The sequence below is a fragment of the Octopus bimaculoides genome, chromosome 6, assembly GCF_046866305.1.
Source record: "Octopus bimaculoides isolate indiv1 chromosome 6, ASM4686630v1, whole genome shotgun sequence".
Lineage (NCBI taxonomy): Eukaryota > Metazoa > Mollusca > Cephalopoda > Octopoda > Octopodidae > Octopus > Octopus bimaculoides.
The window spans coordinates 119,945,381-119,960,380 of NC_142933.1; the positions used below are offsets into that span (position 1 = coordinate 119,945,381).

A 15,000-nucleotide genomic window follows, 5' to 3' on the forward strand; every position below is an offset into this window, starting at 1 on the left:
ACATGCATCACCACCACCACCACTACCAACACCACCACCTCCACGACCACCACCATCTCCAAAACCACTACTACCTCCTCCACCAACGCCACCTCCAACACATGCAATGCCACAAGCAAGTAACATGACAACCGCCAGCACCACCACCACCACTACTACCACCTCCACCAGCATCCTCACCACCAACAACAATAATAACAACACCTCCCCCACCACTTCTACCAACACAGCCAACATCACCACCGACACCAGTATCACTACCACCACCACCACTACCATCACCATCAACACTACCACGACGACGATGACCACCACCACCGCCACCACCAGCACAAACGTCACTAAACCATCACTGCTACAAGAAATATACTTATCAACACTATGACCATCACCACCATCACCATCCTCGTCACCTCCCCCGTCACTGCCGCCACGTCGCCACCAACACCACATCTACCAAAACAACAACAACTTCTAGAGTTTTCAGCCTTTCGGCATTTATTGGCAATTGTTAATATTGCCATTATTCGACTCGTGGCATATGTTCCGACACTCTGAGCTCTAGGTTCAAACCCTATTGAGGTTCAATTTTACTTTTCATCATTTCGGTCCCGATAACAAAGCAATACAAAAAAGGAAAAAAAGAAAAAGTAAAAAGAAAGCAAATACAAACAAACAAACAACCTACAAGTTCAAGGCAGTTGTTTGATGGAGCTGTGACAAGGTCGGTCCGGATGCTGGTGGTTTTTGTTCCAGCTGTTTGCATTCTGTGTTCAAATCCCACCTTGGCCTACTTGGGTAGTAGACTTAATATGTCTCCCAGTTTAACACCGCAGTCATCAGCTCCTTGGCAGACTTTAGGTGAGTCTGCTCCCTTATAACCATTCCGGCCCGTCTTTGGTTTCAAAAAGCTTTCTTCTCCCCAACTTTCTCCCTTCCAATTTTGTCTGGCGCTCTGTAAAAGGGTCACATGCTCACCTCCTTCCATCTTGACTAAAAGTCATAGAAGGGTGGGCGCGATTTGAGGGGAAATTTATCAGCTTAAAGATTCAAGGTCAGGTCGACGTTGGTGTTGTGATGGTCACGAAGAAAATGTCAACTAAGACAATATAACTATCATCCGCCTCCTCCTCCTCCTCATCATCATCATCAGCAGCAGCAGCAGTAGCAGCACCGTCACCTGAATCAACACCCTACCATCCCCACCTCTACCGTCCCCACCCCTACCACCACGTCTACCGTCAATTTGCCCTCGTCATCACTACCACAACCACGAGCACAACCACCACCTCCACCACCACCACTACCATCTGCAGTCACCAGCACCAGCACTGCCTCCGCCATCTTCAACAACAATAGTGGCAACAACAAAAAGAACAACAGCATCAACAACAGCTGTAATCTCAGCAGTAGCAGCAGCTGGTTTCAAGGAAGATATGGAATTACGTTGCCAACATGAATTCTTGAGGAGTAATAGTGCTTGTGTGCGCATGCGTCTATGTCCGCAACCAGTTTTGTGATGATATTATATATATATATATATGCATGCATACATACATACATACATACATACATACATACATACATACATACATACATACATATATATATATATATATATATACATGCATACATACATACATACATATATATATATATATATATATACATGCATACATACATACATACATATATATATATATATACATGCATACATACATACATATATATATATATATATATACATGCATACATACATACATACATATATATATATATACATGCATACATACATACATACATATATATATATATATATACATGCATACATACATACATATATATATATATACATGCATACATACATACATACATATATATATATATATATATACATGCATACATACATACATATATATATATATATATATATACATGCATACATACATACATACATATATATATATATATATATATATATATATATATATACACTCATTATGTAATTACAGAAACCTGTCAATGTTTGTTACTAATAGTCTCAAAGACATTCATTATATTGAGTGCTACACACTTTGACATACGGATCTTACTTGATCACACACACACACACACACATACGCACTGCTAAATATTTATGTATATGGATGCGTGTGTCTGTATGCACATATACATATATAACTATTGTATAAATAAATTATATATACACACACACGCACACACACACACACATATATATATATATAAAATATATAAACATATATACATATAGGAATGCATGTAATTATATACAGTGTGATAATGTGCATGTGCGTCTGCGCGTGTAGGGGATAAGTATAACTTAAAACAAGTCTCAATATCTAGCTGTCAATTGACTTCCCTGTCGGTTTTATTCTGTCAGTCTCTCTCTCTCTCTCCATGCATGCACACCTACCTACATACATACGTACATTCATGCATACGTATATACATGCGCACATATATCCATACATACGTATAATATATATCTGCATTGAAAAGTACGATGTATGCGAGACTTTGTTGTAAATGTGATTTACGTCATGTGGTTATAACATCCAGCAGTAGCCTCTTGTTATATTTTCATTCCATAATCTCCACGAGCGAGCTTCCATAGATTTAATATTCTTGTGAAATAGCTCGCCCTGTAAATCACTTCCTGAAGCAAGATTTTCAGCAGAGTAATCTTGATGTGAATGGAAGAAATGCGATTTAAGAGACATGCAACATCTCATATCTTTGAACGCCCTAATCAATTTCTCACCTTCAGCTTAAAAAGAAGGAAACCCGTAATTTTGGAAGAATTCAGCACAAAGCCTTTTGAAGTTCTGCCAAAATCAGTTATTATTTTAAAATCTTTTATTTGTTTCAGTCATTGGACTACGTTCTTGCAGGGGCGACGCCTAGAGAAAAAATAGAATGCTCAAAGATGACACGAATTTGCTTTCCTTGGACACGAGCCGTGTTAATCAGTTTATATCGTTCCAATTTTACAATAAGTAGAGCTGAAACTATTGTAAATGTTCCATCGAACTTATCTTTCGGTTTTGAGGCCCTCTAAAACCTCCTTCTTTGCACTTAATTTTGGAAATGTTTCTCTGAGAAACGAAGTCCTCAGACATTTTCTAATCATTTCTTTCGCTGTTTCCGTGGATTCCCATTACTCTGTCACCATCGTATTCCATTATCATGAATTCAAATTGGAAGCTTGAGTTACTGTGAATCCTTCATCAGCTGATTACACCAACATGTACGTCACCCCTGTAGATGCGTTGCAGTTACTCGCTCGATAGATCTTCGTGATCCTGACTGTTGACCTTCTAGGATTCCTATGCGAAGCGTCAATGTAAGAAGCATCGTTGGCTCGGTTCCGCTATCTCTTCACAATCCACCATGCTGGAGTCCCATGACTTCACTGAATTCCTGGCAGAGTAGCTGAACAGGTGCCATGCCTTGCCAAAGGGCAGCCTCGAACTACGTAGGGCACGGTCGTCACTCCGTGAGATATTTTCAAAATACCTGCATACCCACACACTTTCCAAATACACTTCACACATAAGTTCATTAAACCAAACTAAATGCGAAGAGGTGCTAAAAATATATCTTCTCCGTATTAACTAAAAAGAATTGGCTACATGCTAATGCGCTGCGCATTGCGACTTCCATAGAAAGCAGTAGTCTCAGGTGAATCCAACATGTATTCCCATTAACATAGGAATTATTTTAAGATCGCAACAAAGATTCAGTTGGTGGTCGTTGTATTCAGTTGCATTAAAAAGGATCTCAATGCGAATATATAAGGTTCTTTGAAATTCCCTGGATGAGCAATGGGGAAAGATATTTTAAATTTCTATTATGCAATAAAACAGATTTTACTCTTCATAGAGATGAATCTATAAAAAGTCACCATTCACTTACAGCATGCCTTTCAGATAAACTTGCAGAAAGTCCATTAATGTTTCCAGAATAAAAAAAGAGGATAATTCTCTTTAAACTGCTAAATCAAAATTTCGTTTCTATAGGTACAAGCTGTTACATATTTCCAAGCAAGTATAATTTTGCTTTTTCAAACGAAAGGCAAGAAAATCTGCGTTATTTTTTAACAGTTTTAAATCTTTATAAGATTGCTACATTTTTTTTTTTTTTTTGCGTGTAAAGCATTGCACTTAAAACGTCTTCCGGTTTGTATTCAGAACTTGATGAAAGTCCAGACGCGCCTTAAGCAATTGGCAAATTAATTAATGACATCATCCTCAATATAACTCAGTTCAATAATCTTGAACAGGAATATAAACAATACTTTGACACGATAGAGTTCTGTCCAAGTCGTAGAAGTTGTTTTTGAGTTTGCTTTTTGGAGAAAACCTTTAAAATCTAAAGCGGTATTTCGTCTGCCGTTACGTTCTGAGTTCAAATTCCGCTGAGGTCGACTTTGCCTTTCATCCTTTCGGGATCGATTAAATAAGTACCAGTTACGCACTGGGGTCGATGTAATCGACTTAATCCCTTTGTCTGTCCTTGTTTGTCCCCTCTGTGGGCAATAAATGAATAAATAAAACATTCTTTCATCATAAAAATAAAAAAATGGGTTGGCTTAAAGTGTAACACTCAAACTTGCTTCTTTATCTCAAAGTATTCATTATGTTTTCAAATTCGTTCTGTTGTTCAATCTGTTTCAAGCGCAACATTTGAAGACATGATCACTTTGTCAGGCAGAATAATATAAGTAATATCGGAGAGTAAATAACAAGAGAGAACTTTACTTCATTGCTCCGAAGAAAATAAACGACGAAGATACTAGGTAATAGTTTACTCTGTTAGCAAAGATTGCATTGCGTTTTTCCTTATATATATATATATATATATATATATATATATATATATATATATATATATATAAAATGTATTTCAGATGTTGGCCCTATTGGTCGACTAACCATGACATATAAATGCACTAACGGAACATATAGCAAAATAGCCACCAGGTAGATTTACCCCCGCCTCCAAATAAAAATGACAAACAATATAAATTAGATATAACTTGAATTTCATCCACGGTTATAAGAAAATGCGTGCTTTCGATTTGATGCGTAAAACGTACGAAAAATGGAGCGTGGAAATCTCTGCATCGCCAGAAAGCAACATTCTGTTACTCGATGGTTAAAAAATTCCATAATCTAAGTAAAGGACCATACGCTTTTCTTTAAGCCCCGCAAATAAAACAGAAGACGTATAAATCGATATGAGAAGAACATCTTTCTACATTATATGCTCATTCTGCAGTTACGCTCAAAAATCTAAACCCAAATTATTACATGTACCTATAATATCTGTAAAAAGTATTTCTAACATAAAATAACTTTAGAATTTATAAGACTAACTACTTTAGTAGCTAGATACATTCTCAAAAGAAAAGAAAAAAATATCTTTTAGATATAGCCATAGAGCACCTAAAAGAAATAAAACAAATAAACAACGATGCAAGTGAACAATCAAAATGTAAACAATGTTCACACAAACATGAAGCACATTTGATAACATAAATCGTTAAGATAAAGTTAGCGCACGCAAAACAAATGAAATATATAAGAAAACCTCATCAAATTCAAATGCCAGCATACTGCGGAATACCGACCAAGAAAATGCAAACCGGAATAGCACAAGCTAAAATATGAATAAAGGGGAATATAATTAGCTTACACAACCTGAAAATTCTAAGGATGAAAATTTTGAATACGGAAATAATCCTAAGGTTGAAATAAAGAATTACAAGCAATGGAAGACAGAGAATGTCTATGAAGAAAGTATTTCCAGATAAAAAGAAACCCACAGTAAGGTACCTGTCAACAGTGTGTATATGTCAAGTATGATATATTGATGGTTATTTTAATTCTATGCTGTTTGGCTGTTTCAATTGCGTACATCGAATCTTTATTCAGCCCGGCGGTTACCCGCAATACCAGTGAATATATTATTGATTGTTTCTTATACATCAGAAGGAACATATTTCATCTGGACATATGATTAGCAAGTAAACATTATTGACAAAACCCAACACAACCAAAACGCATCAGACATTCTTGTGGGACACTGCTGGAACGATGTTTGTGGTGCTCTGAAATATATTGTGCTTTTAACACAACATGTCTTTAAAGAGATGTGCTCTTAGACAACGGCATATATACATAAAATATGAAGTATGATGGCTTTATAATTTTTGTCGCTTGAGCTGTGTGCACCTAGTATTTTTAAGTCACTCTGTTTTTCTTTCCAAATCTCCAAACGATTAAGAGCTTCACGGAATTGAATTTTCATACACTGGGAATTAGGCTAGAATAAAGAAATCCATCACAGAAGTGATCATTCCAACATTTACCACAAAGGCTGTCAAAAGATGGCCGACCGACTATTCCTTGGAGCGTGTCAATTCACATAGACAGGGAAATTACAGTACCTTGATCTGATATAATTGACTATTATCAACAGGGAAAGAAATATCTCATAGTCAGTTCCAATATACGACAATAAGGTCTCCACAAGAACAAGAGAAAGTATCCAAACAGAACGATATAGAAACAGAGAAAACCAGAGTGAAGGTGTTTAATAAAAAGGGCCGATGCTTTGGGAATGATTAATACAATATGTAGACATATACATAGTAAAAACCTGAAGGCTTGCACATGTACACAGCATATCTGAAATTATTTACAATATTTTCAATTTTTACTTCTTCCAAATAATAATAATAATAATAATAATAACAATAATGAAAATAATAATAATAACAATAGTAATGATGATGATAACAATAGTAATGATGATGATGATGATAATAATAATAATAATAATAATAATAATAATGATAATAATTTTCTACTCCAGGCACAAAGCCTTAAATTTTGGGGACAGGGGACCAGTCGATTAGATCGACTCCAGTACTCAACTAGCACTTATTTTACCAACCCCGAAAGGATGAAAGGCAAAGTCGACCTCGGCAGAATTTGAACTCAGAACGTGAAGACGAACGAAATGCCTCTAAGCATTTAGCCTGGCGTGCTAACGATTCTGCCAGCACGCCACCTTAACTACAAAACACAGGCTAATAATAGCACACTGAGCACCGGTCTGCACTTGGGAAACCTTTTGAATGGAAATATCTCATTCTAGTTAGTTTTAACGCTGTTGTTCTGAATGTTCTTCAGGCTGTGAATAACTTTCAGTTTTCTGTTTAATTAAAAGATAAAATAATACGATATCATCCCCCAAAATATGTTTACAACGGAAATAATAAAACATACAAATCTAATATATATACAATATTTCTAATGGATATTTTGCATTTCAAATAGCAACGGAAATAAATGATCTTCCAAACTAATTTCCAACTAGCCAGTAAACGTTCAAGTTGCTCAGTAGCTGTGCTCGTTAACGTTTCTTGGAAAATAGTCAAATTGATTGTATGGAAAGATTCATCTTTACATTAATGGAAGATGATGAAATCTATCAATCGTTTTAAACTATCTTTTTATATATCTCAAACTTTCGCACTTCACTGAAGATTCGAAGAGCACTTGCCAGCTTTTCAACAGAAGTTTAAACACAGTCGTCAAAACCGACGCCTTTCGTCAGTTCCCCGATTTGTAGTTTAATAAAAATAGCAGCTTTTTTTTTTTTAATTTCGACTCACTGGTGCCAAGAAACTTATGATAAAGGTAGTTCAATGTTTCCTTATCTATATTCAAATCTTTTATAAAACATAATTATTCCTACTCCATGTGTAGCAGTGCGAAAATAAATTTGAAAGGAGTTTTAAAAGACGAACTGCAATAATAGCTTTAAATCATGACAAACGCTTATCACTCAACAGGTTAATGAGTAGGCCATTGTATTTAATCCTTTTTAAGGCGGTGAGGTCGCGAAATCGTTAGCACGCCGGGCGAAATGCTTGGCAGTATTTCGTCTACTGCTACATTTTGTGTTCAAATTCCACCGAAGTCGACTTTACCTTTCATCCTTTCGTAGTCGATAAATTAAGTACCAGTGAAATACTGGAGTAATCGACTAATCTCCTCCCACCAAATTTCAGGCCTTGTGCCTATAGTAGAAAAGATTATTATTAACAATAATCGTAGGAACACTTGAAATGATCAGTAAAGGAACTGAAAATGCTTTGAGAATGATCCCTGGATTACCATTCGTGCAGGAAGCGCAAAAGATTGTCTTAACTGGTGCGTCACCCGGACTGAGAAGGGTTTTGGTGCTGTGAATTTTCTTTCCTTTTTTTTGCCCTTTTCTTTGTTTACCTTTATATTTTATATTTTTTCTTTTTCTATGTCTTTCTCCCCCTTGTTTCTGTCACATGACTTTGTAAATGAACAATCTAGTGTGATTATTTTAATGGCCTACAAATGTATACAGCACGTATCTCTGTCCTAAGTGTCAGGAAGGCACTCGGCAAGAAAAGGAAATGAAACAGAACTGAAAGAAGATGACAATGAAAGCGATAATAATAATAATGACAGTAATAATAATTAGCGGAACCCATAACAAAACCAAGCAAAAGAACGGCGGAGGGATAATCATAAATACTATAAAACAGTTGATTTAGGTGTTACACACACTACTACTACTACTACTACTAGTACTACTACTACTACTACTACTATGCAACACCCCTTTAAAATCATACAAGAATAAACTCATAATGTAAATACCCAACAAAATGAGCAAAACCCACAAGATGTGCCATAGAAGGCCGATACCCGACAGAAGAACACAACCTGCGATACACAAACAACACACAAGATAAAAACTAATGCAACCGAACACTCAAACAAAACCCCATAAGAAAACGTACTGATACAATACATTATCGCCCACTTCGCCTCGAAAAAATGCAGCACACCTAACCTTACCAGCACAAAGATGCGACAAATGATCCATGAGCCGAACCAGGTTCAAAGAATAGAGGCTATTATAGTGGCGATAGAAATGGCAGCGAAAGAAAGCAACGCGTTTACTTAGAAGTCTGTGTTTCCGCTCTTCTATACAGGGATTCCATACAGCCGACACACTAAACCTGGGAAGTCTTTAAGATAATCTATCACTTGGTGAAATATAATATACACATAGAAATCCTCTGTTGAACTAACACCAGCAGTTATTGAGCTGAGATGGCTTGGACATGCAATGTACATTCCCGATCGGTCTTCAAAATGGTTTGAGCTGGACAGTGAATTGCTTCTTTGGTCCTCAGTTTGGTCGCAGTTTAGCTGGTTGTAGAATTGCCTGCAGGGGTAAAACGGTCAGTTTTACCAGTGTGACAGACATTGCTATCGACCGTTCTCACTGAGAAATGAGGATTGCCGATATATAGAAGAGAAACGCATTCAGAACTGCTCGAAACTAAGACACATACAAATAGGGATACACCTGGACACCCAACGAAATATTTACATTTGTACGGAAGTCTGATTGGCCAAAACAAAAATGAACCAGAGATTAATGATCTGATAACGTTGACAATTGTATGCAAATAAGTAAAGTGTGAGTTTCTCTCTCGCTTCTCCCTCTCTCTCTGTCCTTCCATTTGTTTGTGTGAGTATGTGTGAGTGTGGAGATATGAACGTATGTATCTATCGTTGTCAGTATTTGTGTGTGTGTGTGTGTGTGTGTGTGTGTGTGTGTGTGTGTGTTTGCTAGTGTGGGCGTGTACCTCTTCATATAAATGTTGTGGCTTGTAGATTTCTTAGATGATGACGTTGACGACATTAACGATGGTGATGACAACGACGACAATAGTGACAGAGCAGCGGAGGAGGAGAAAGAGGTTAAGATAAAGAGGAGGATGAAGAGGAGGATGAAGTGGAGGATGAAGTGGAGGACGAGGAGGAGAACAACAACGACGGAGAGAAAGCTGAAGACGCCGTCGACGATAACGATGACGACGATGACGACGATGCCGCTGCTGCTGCTGCTGATGATGATGATGATGATGACGATGCCCATATGGATACAATTACTACAAAAAGAAATAACTTATAAATCATTTCTTTTTTGTTGTTCTAATAAGTGAAAATGTGTTAAAGAAAGCAAAACTCGCGTCTCAAATCATTGCGTTGTCTTCTGATGTTGTTGTTGTTGTCGTTGCTGCTGCTCTTCTAACTGTTTTTGATGGTTTGCAGACACTAAGCGAAATGTCATTATAAATCACATTTTCCCATTTTATGCATTTTCCATCATTATCTCTTACAAAATACAGATTGTTAGTAAATATCTCGTGTTCATCATGTTTTATTGACTTTCATTCAACTGTTATTTTAGTTATATTACAATTTATCATTATTATTATTATCATTATTATTATTATTATTGCCTTTGCACAGTTTCTAACGCTGGAGATGTATTACAGTGTTAGCTGTTCACTACCAGTAACACCTCTTATTTTTCGACCACTTTCCAGTGTATTCGAGCGGTTCCAAGCAGTGCTGCTTTCTGCAAGTGCTCCACACTTATTGCAGCTCCTATTTGTTCCACGTACTTCTCGAGATTTTTGCTCACTGTTCTCAGGGCTCCGACAATTTTTGGTACTACAATCACATTTTTCATCGACCACAACTGCTTTACCTCCCAAACTAACCTGTCATACCTCTCGACTTTTCTTTCTTCCTTATCGCATACCTTGTTGTCAGCTGGGCATGCTATATCTATGATCCAGCATAGTTTGTTTTCTTTCTCAATTAAGACTATGTTTGGCTTCCTATTCTCTATCTCGTGGTCGCACTGAATCATAAAATCCCATAGGATCTTTGCATTTCCATTTGGACTAGTGGCGTACATTGGCTGGTAATATGCCATATGGTTTCATCGTTTTGTCCACTTTCTGCTATGTTGTCTATTCTGTATTTTATGTAGTTTGTTCTTAGCGCTTGCTCTTGGGCAGCACAGAGTAGAGCCTCCGTTTCCGGTTTTAAATCACTTTTAGTCATCCACAGCCATCTTTTTCTCTGTCTGTCCTATCTTTTTCCATCGCTATGAAATTGTCCATGCATTCTTTTCTTTACCCATCTATTTTCAATATCATTCGTTTTCAATTTCTTGTATAGTGCATTATCTTTGCAATCTTTCATCCCACACAAGCCTAACATTCTTACTTTTAATACTAGCGGTTCTGCGGCATTTTTTACATACCATGCTATGTTGTTTTCTTCTGCTGTAAAGTTGTGTTCGCATCCAATAAGTCCTCTTCCCCCTCTTTTTCTTGGTACATATAGCCTGTCTGTGTCACTTTTCGGGTGGAGTGACCCATATCAAGTTAGCAACTTCCTTGTATTTCTGTCTAAGCTGTTTAGTTCGGTTACTGTCCATGCGATTACCCTTGTTCTATATCTAAAAAGTGAAACCGCCCAGGTGCTGATAGCTACAATCTTATTCTGTTCGTTTAATTTTGACTTAAGGATCAGTCTCAATCTGCGCAAGTACTTTACCTTAAACTTTTCTGTCATTTCTTTCTCAATCAATTTATCCATTTCCAAAATCTCCAACTACTTATAGCACGTCTCTTCTATCTGCTTCATAACCTCCCCCAACGGTATCGTTATCCCGTCTATACATTTGATTTTGCCTATCTTCAAGAGTAACACACCACACCTTTTCAGTCCGAACTCCATTCTGATATCAGCACTGAAGGTATATATCGTATCAACGAGGGAACTGACTTGAGCTTCATCTTTACCATAAAGTCTGAGGTCATCCATGAATAACAAATGGTTGACATTTGACATGGCTTTTGGATACATACCCAGCTTTTGTTTTCCTCAGAATCAGTGTTAGTGGTATCAAGCACAGCACAAAGATCAATGGGGACAGGCAGTCCCATTGGAAGATGCCTGTCCTTATTTCTACTGTCCCGAAACTTCTTCCCTATGCCGTCAGGTCCGTCCTCCAATTCGCCATACATTTTCCAAGAAATCGCTCAACATTCGATGCAATACCAAATAGATTCATACACTCCATAATCTAAGAACCTGGGATCATATCGTAAGCCTTACGGTAGTCGATCCATGACATGGCTAAGTTAATTTTCCTCCTCTTGCAGACTCTAAGTACAGTTTTGTCTATCAGGAGTTGATCCTTGGTACCTCTGCACTTACTGTGGTCATAGAGTGTTACTACCTGAGCAGCCCGGTAGATGAAAAGGGTGCTAAAATTAGGGGTTACCGAAAACGTATGTATGATCAATGGAGAGAAAAGGGATTGTTTCAACTCACGGAACAGAGACTATGTGATCAAGCTAGAGCAATAAGAAAAAATCGCTGGTTCACAGAAGTAGAGCTCGAAGCTATCAAAAGACGGGTCATGGAAAATAGCAGCAGAGATAAGAATGAAAATACAGTTCTTACTAATAGAAGTAATCTCATAGCACAGGAAAGGAGCAGTGGTAGTTTACTCGAGAAGAGACATAGAGATGATCTAAAAGAAGACAATAAAACTAATGGCGACGTGACAGATGAACAGAAGGAAATCTACGACAGAATGAACGTAAGACTACAAGAGAATGATAGCGTCATTATTTGCAACCTTAAAAAGGTTGATCGATGGAAATCGAACCAAGAAACGAAAAATGTCAATGAAATTCTGAAATAGACAGGACTGGGCAACTAGAGACAATGTGATTTATTGTTTCTTCTCCATCTCCACATATTCGGCAGTGGTATTTCTTTTCATTCTATCATCATCATCATCATTGTTGTTGTTGTTGTTGTTGTTGTTGTTGTCATCGTCGTCATTCTTGTTTGCTTTTATTTGTTTAGTACTCAGAGTAATAGAAAAGTTTTAACGTTTCGGATTAAATTCTTGTAGCGGAAAGAGAGAAAGCATGAGAGAGAGAGAGAGAGGGAAAGAGAGAAAAAGAAAGAGAGAGAGAAAGAGTGGGAAAGAAAACTAGAGTGAGTGAGAGAGAAAGAGAGAGAGAGAGATAGAGAGAGAGAGAGAGGGAAAGAGAGAAAAAGAAAGAGAGAGAGAAAAAGAAAGAGAGAGAGAAAGAGTGGGAAAGAAAACTAGAGTGAGTGAGAGAGAGAGAGAGAGAGAGGGAAAGAGAGAAAAAGAAAGAGAGAGAGAAAGAGTGGGAAAGAAAACTAGAGTGAGTGAGAGAGAAAGAGAGAGAGAGAGATAGAGAGAGAGAGAGAGGGAAAGAGAGAAAAAGAAAGAGAGAGAGAAAGAGTGGGAAAGAAAACTAGAGTGAGAGAGAGAGAGAGAGTGGGAAAGAAAACTAGAGTGAGAGAGAGAGAGAGAGTGGGAAAGAAAACTAGAGTGAGAGAGAGAGAGAGAGAGAGAGAGAGAGAGAGAGAGAGAGAGAGAGAGCGAGCAAAGAACAGAATAGGAAATGAAAAGGAACAGATAAGATAGAAGAGAGATTAAAAAATCCAAGCGTTGCTTATTGCAGCGTCATTTTGAAAGTAAGACACGTTGCTCTCGCCAGAGACCAGCTTCTGCAGAAGCTTAGAAGCTCGACTTATAATAACCATCATCAAATACATCTTACTCTAAACTTATAGAACATCAAATTTGTTGTTAATGTACACTGTTTCTATATTTATAATGATATCCTTGAACTATGTATAAGTACACTCACGCACACACACACACACACACACACACACACACACACACACACACACACACACACACACACACACACACACGTATATATGCTGAGAAATAGAGCGAGATAGGAGAACGTTTGCATTTACATGTACGAGCAAAAACAATTCAATACGTCAAGTATAGTTATCTGTCTGTCTGTCTGTCTGTCTAACTGACTAACCAACTATCTATCTATCTATCTATCTATCTAACTGTCTGTTTGTCTATCAGCTTATCTATCTATGTTATATGTACATACATTGATAGATATATGTAGATATAGACATATATGCGTGCGTGTGTATGTGTGTGCTTGTGTGTGGATGTGTGTTTGTGTGTATGTGCGTATGTGTGTGTGTGTGTGTGTGTGTGCGTGTGTGCGTGTGTGTATTTGTGTATTTCAGTGACTATGCATAAATAGTCCCTAAACCTTGAAGCCCTGCGCTTGACAGGTGGCATCCCCTAACTATGTAACTCCCTGTAAAACCACTGTTTATCGTTGTAGAAGATGCGTCTACCTTCCTCTACACCACATGATCGTCAACTAAACGGTTGTTCCATGGTTCATCAACATTGGCCGAACTCAACTACTTCCAGAACGGCTTGTAAATTATCGAAACCTAATTTTTCATCCCGTGATACTCGCTCGTCACGATCGCGTAGGACGATTTGTCGATGGGGTGAAATATAGGAACAATAGATCACTTCGATGAAAGTTCGACTTTATATTAACTAAATTAACAGAACTCGGCTAGTCAAGCATAAATACATAAAATCGTAAATGAATGTAAGGTACAGTACAACCAGCCATCAATCTGTGGCGTGTATGGCTTGTTAATATACCTCATACTTTCGCTAATTTGTTTTAGATGCGTGTGCAGTCGTGAACAAATATAAACCCCACGTCGGTTACTTCAACTTCAACTTTGATTCAGTGGAATATCTGAGACAGAGCCGGTCGTGTCCTCATCCAGCTGACTCTCGTTACAACTGAGCAGATTATAGCAACGTAAAATGAAGTACCTTGCTCAAAGACAGAACATGCAACTCGATCCAAGAACTGATTCCACGGCATTATGATCATAAACCATACATTCTAACCATTCGGTCATGCACTTTCACTATATAAATTCACCAATTTACCTAAACACACTCCACGCAATAGATGTAGAAAAAAAATTGTATTCGTTTGTTTATAGAGATTGTAAATCGACATTTAAGTACGTCAAGTTGAATAAATGATAGATTGTGACTAATGTATATTTGTTTTTCTATTTGTTTCCAACAATATTTTAAAGAAATATGACCAATTGCTTTTGTTCAACTATAAGACTGCAA

The 15,000-nt window shown here is 37.4% G+C and overlaps 1 protein-coding gene across 1 annotated transcript in view; it reads right to left on the minus strand.

The window, feature by feature from the left end:
* Positions 1-15,000, minus strand: part of LOC106873602 (uncharacterized) — a 278,507-nt gene that overhangs the window by 197,059 nt on the left and 66,448 nt on the right. The gene's annotated exons all lie outside the window — the stretch shown is intronic.